Below are 5,832 nucleotides of genomic sequence, written 5' to 3' on the forward strand. Positions count from 1 at the left end.
TCTCACAATATTTGGACACTTTAGTTACACTCTATGAATGTCACTGCATTTGGTATTTCTCAAAGCTAACTTTTCAGGTTATAAAGTTACTTTTTTAATGGATGCATGAGGTCAGTTTCCCTCAAATTCACACAGGTGTCCTTGTGGAATAACCACAGGTGAAGTTTATCATATGGAGATGTTCCTTTGACAGGAAAACTGACCTCTTCACATACTTTTCTGTATTAATGCTGTACATTTCTACAATTATTAACGTCATAAATCTAAAAAAGCTTACATATATATATATTATACGTCATATATATATATATATATATATATATATATATATATATATATATATAAAAGCTTAGCTAGATTTATGACATTTATGATTGTAGAAATTTGTATATATATTCATTTTTTTAACTGTAAATGTACATTTATGACACTATACATTATTATATTACCTTCGAATGAAGATAGAAAACTAGGTAATGCTACTGCATGAGTGTTTCTAATATAATGAATGAGGAAGTGACAGCAAATTTAACATCTTTCTCTCTTCGGACTAAAGGAAACAATCTCTTGATTTTTTTTTTTTTTTTATTGTGCTAATGGAGCAAATTGAAATGCATAAATTATATTTTTGTAGTTTCTATTCACCACTATAGATGTTTACCTAACTATGGTGACTTCCACTTATAAGAACCCAGAAAATGAGAGAAGTGTCAATTTTGAGCAGTTTATTTGGTATTATCTATGCACTGAGATGTGTCTTTAAGGCACTGTACACCCTAAAATGAAAATTCTCTAATTTTGTCATCATTTACTTTTTTTGTTGTTGTTTTTGTTTTGTTTTTTTGCTGCGGAACAAAAAATATTTTTAAGAATGATTAATTTGCTATTGTCTGGATGAGCAAGACCTAAAGTGTATAGAAAAAACAATGTGACATTTTTTTAATATCTCTGTTTGTGTTCCACAGAAGAAAGGCAATGGCGATTTTCATTTTTGAGTGAGCTCTCCCTTCATGTCTCCAAATACATCTTGGGGCCAACTGTTCATGTACATACGCACAGAAGGTCAGAGGTAAAGGAAGTCTGAATTATCAGTTTGGAAACGTGATATCCTCAGTGCCACATTTAATGCATATTAATCTGTTTTTCCATCCAAGGATCCTTGACAATCGAAGCGATGAGCTCTACACCTCTTCGTTCTCACTTCGCTGAAACGCTTCACCAAAAATCTCAGCGCCGCCATTACATCCACCTACTCTAGAAGAGAGAAGTGAAAGATTACTGCGTGTGGCTCATTAGGAATGTTTTATTTTGTCTGCAATTTTTTTCCCCCCGTCTATTGTCTCTCCACCCTCTCAGCAAAAGTCTCGGCGGAATCACAGCCCTGGGTGCATCGCAGCGATGAGATAAATGCAGAAAATGAACTGGAAGAAAACAGGGAGGCGAGAAAAACGCGCGGCTGGCCGACGCTGGCCGAAAACTCAAAGGAGAGATGGGTATGATTAAATTAAGCTTAATTCTATTTTGATAATTGTCTGCGTATGCAGCCACATTTCGCCGTGGGGATGTTGTGACTTGTGTTTGAGACTGACAATGAAGTCGGCAACAACAGCTGCTCGGTGCCGGCTAGCTCGTGTACCTTGCCGCTCAAGTCTTGTCAGTCACATTTTCCCTAATTAACTAACATCTGCTTTCCATTTTCAGTTACACTGCATCGCCAGCTTGCCTCATCTGATTCCCTGACTCCTGACCTCCCCTGAGGAAGGTGCTCACTGTCAGAAGAACCCCCGGCATCCTACCGCCACAGAAAGGTGATTCCTTTAAAGCGCCAGAAACGGATGAAGGAGCGAGAGGGGGCTGCGCGAGGCGGGCAGACGGGGAGGGGAGCTGTCGCTTGTGTCAGGTTAACCTCAGAGACACATCCGGAGCTCAGCATCTGGGAGACGGAGGGGAGAGAGGCACCGTCGCTCCATTTAGTGCAAGTGAGTTTTGCATTAAGCATCCTGCAATGGCTTTCATCAGCTTCTTTCTTTCTCACCTCCACTCCCTCCCCCAAAATTAAAAAAGGCTAAAACGCTAAACTTTGTGCACTGTCAGTCCCACGGGCTGTGTTTAATCCCAGATTTATGCTAGCAGCATTGCAGCGTTAAGTGTTAAAGAGAGAGAGGAAGAAAGAAAGAGCTTTGCATGCAGAAAGGAAGAAAATGATACTGATGTTTGTGCAGCACATGTGTTAAGTCACTCACACGCCACAATAACACTTGAAATTGCGGCAGCTGGTGCTGTTAAACATGCAAACTCTTGTTCCGGTTTCACCATGGCAGCAACAGATAGCAACAAAAGTCCCGTTGAGGTCTTTAAGGTAACCCATTATGATGTTTTCAATTCTTTGATATTATATTCTGTATTATATAATTTTAGTAAAATTAAATGTATTATACGCACAAGTTTCTTTTATTAAAAAGGTCCTGTAAAGTTTAAATAGCCTTCTGTGTAAGAGAAAAATAAAAGTCACTCTCTTGCATTACTGGTTGACTGTGTGGACATATGTATATCTCTCTCTCTTTTTTTTTTTTTTTTTTTTTTTTTTTTTGTTAAGTTTTTTATTTTTTTTTTTTGTTTTTTTTTGTTCTTGATCACAAACCTTGTGATTTGTGTGGAAATGCAACAAATCTCTCAGGTTTAGAAAAAAAAGGGTAAATGATTACATTAAAAAATAATAATAAATTAACAGATGGGCCTGCCTAAAAAAATATGATTTTCTACAAATGATTGCATTCTCTCCCCTTTGGTGTGAAAAGTAGACTCAAGAACACTTTTAAATAATTTGTTCAATTTGTTCCACAGCCAAAGAAAAGCGGCTTGGTGGAAATTCAGATTCATTAAAACTTAATTAATATGCATCATTATGTAAATGAGGTTGCAGTTAATGAGTTCTTAAAAGAAGCCTTCCTTAATTAGTTCACTTTTTAATGGCATCATCATTTATCTTTTTTCTTTGAAGCAGAATGACGCGAGGACCTCGCCGTTCCCGAAAGTGCTCAAATTTTCCATTTTTTAATTATTCTTATTTCCTTAATTTTTATATGATTAAGAATGCATTTAGGGAAGTAAATAAATGAGAAAAAATTAGACCTTTTTTTCAGACTCACTTATTTCCATTAAAACAGAGTCTCTGTAGAGTGTATAAAAAGTTAAAGGTAAAGCATTTTTTTACCAAACAATCAAGGCTCTTTCACAATTACCTCCTTGGCTTCTGTGAGTAGCTTTATTTCTACTAAATCTGAGCAGTCTCTTAATTGCTCTCTCCAGTTGGGCTGCAGTATATATTACCGCACTCTATTACTATTTATGGAGCCTGAGATTCATATTGCAAATATGAAGATGACTGTGGTCATTTCCTTTTGTATTCATTCTCTCATTTATACATTTACATATTCAATCACTCGATTTTTTTTTCACTTTAGTTATTAACTTTTATTTTGTAAACAATACACCTCAGATATAATGGATAAAATTAATCTAAATTTTAGTTCACCACATCTGATTGGTTTGTGAAACTAAATGAGAATTTAGGAATTCATAATTATCTTGCACAATTTATATATATTATGAAAAACATGCAGTAGCAACCGTGTGTTTAATTTCTCTTCCCTGCGACTTGGTGAACCGGCTGAAGTGGAGATCAGTGTCTCGCACACACAAAAAAATTGTATAATAAAAACTTGCAAATCGCAAGCAGGATAATTTTGCATTTACTCTCACATGCAAGACAGCGCTTTTAACTATACGATTTGACGGCAGTGTTTGTAAACGTGTGTGTGTTTGTAAAGGTAGAGAGGGTGTATGCGGAGGGGGAGACACAGTGTTTTATGTTCTCGCTCAATAACCATCACTCTGCTCCTAATTGATAACCACTGGCATTTGATCAGGCGGTCTTCAAACAAGGAATCTATCTTTGTATTTTGTATAAGAAGACCATCTGTTGTTGCAGAGCTCTACATTTATTAAATTTAATTTCTCAACCCAGGAATAAAATTTTAATTGTCCATTGTTACTGCAGGATTTTCCCCACCACCCCTCCATGGGATTTTTTTTTTTTCTTTTTTCAGGGAGGTTCGGGGGTTGTTGCAGGACAGGCTGATGTTTGTTTGCTTACTGGTTCTTGTTGATGTCACCCAGACATTTGCAAAAAGTAAAACTGACAAGTAAACTGTGAAAAAAAAAAAAAAAATATATATATATATATATATATATATATATATATTATTTTATATATCAGTGCATTGCATTAAAAATAGAGCATATTATACTTTTAATGGTCTTGCAGAAAGTTAAGTGAAGCGAGTAAAACAAAATTAGAGTGTAATTAGGAAATAAAAAGGAGCGTATTTGGACACATTTCTTGCAAGTTGTTATTGGACATTTTGAGCAGTGAATCGTTTGGCATTTGGTGTTCTGTGAGGAGCTACGGTGGGCATGTGTTAACTACACACAGGACACTAGAGCGAAAACCAGACGCCCACTGAATCCTTCAATCTGTCATTTCCCCTCGCAGCTCCCGAGCAAGATAAAAATAAAGCGAGCACAAAACACTTCTCTCTTATTACTCTTTCAAACTAAAGCTCTTCACACTTTAGTTCACTTCTCGGTAGCCTTTACTTGGAAACATGTTGCAGTGAACATATTGTTTAGAAAATAAGTAGGCCTAATTTATTTTTTATTCGCCATGGGTGTTCAGCAGATGATCTATGATCAGTATCAAAATTCAAGAAACGGTTTTAATTTTTAAAGTTGTATTAAGAATCTAGCTTGCCTATAAATAAGATATATTTCTTGAAAACTTTTTTTCAGTTCTTTGTTTTATAATAAACCACTAACCAAAAAAGTATAACAATTAGCATAACAATTAAAATACAGTGTTTTTTAGTTTTTAGTTTTACACTACAAAGATTTATTAGGCTTTATAAATCTTTCTTTCTTTCTGTCTTTCTTTCCCTTTGAGATGTTCATTAAAATTATGCTTGAATAAACCAAATCAATGTTTATGATGCATATTAATTATATTTTTTCACTATGGCAGGTGTAACAGCTGTTGGCCATTATATGAACCGAGGAGACAGAAAAAAAAAAAAAAAAATCATACTTTGTTTTTTATCTATAGAAGTGAGACTTCATTTCCCCATTAGACCTGTGAGTGAGAAGTAAACTGCTGGTTTATTTGGGTTCGGGTGCTTATATAGAGGCTTTCTGACATGTTTGATCGCATGATTCCTTGTGGTTTTCGTGAGACAATAATCGCTGCTGCTTGATACAAGCATTTTGCATTAACAGTTTACTATGCATGATTGTGAAACCCTTGTGATTTCTGGGACCACTATGAATAAAGGATACAGGCCTTGCAAAATTCAGCTTAATAGAGTCACCAAAATGAAGTGGAGTGTTTTCGTAGTGAACTATGACTCCAGAGACAGTAGGTGTACAACTCAAGACGAGTTTCGACATGATGTGTACAGGACGGAGAGATGGCGTACAGACATACGAACATGGTTCTCAGAATCAGACAGCACATCCTGTCAAGTATTTCAGATATACACGATTTTACATAAACTGACCTGACCCAGCAAGATTTCAACCAGTCAACAGATTTTCATAGCAGCAATAGTGAAAACCAATTGTATTTTTTTTTTATTGTTTTTTGAAGTGAACACAATCTGTTAGTTTTCCTCTTAAACTCTTCCTTAAAGACTGTAGAAATTAGTTGCATAAGTGGAAAATACATAAATATACGGTCTAGTTATTACTACAGATTCTGGCTTTCTCTGTCCAATCATT

The 5,832-nt window shown here is 35.5% G+C and overlaps 1 long non-coding RNA gene across 1 annotated transcript; it reads left to right on the forward strand.

Annotated features, from left to right (window-relative positions):
* Nucleotides 1-908: 908 nt before the first annotated feature.
* On the forward strand, nt 909-2,574 carry LOC122148268. Its single transcript, XR_006162213.1, has 3 exons — nt 909-1,069; nt 1,155-1,493; nt 1,702-2,574. It is a non-coding gene; the product is annotated as an uncharacterized LOC122148268 (long non-coding RNA).
* Nucleotides 2,575-5,832: the final 3,258 nt, after the last annotated feature.

This window comes from Cyprinus carpio, chromosome A17 (assembly GCF_018340385.1).
Source record: "Cyprinus carpio isolate SPL01 chromosome A17, ASM1834038v1, whole genome shotgun sequence".
NCBI lineage: Eukaryota > Metazoa > Chordata > Actinopteri > Cypriniformes > Cyprinidae > Cyprinus > Cyprinus carpio.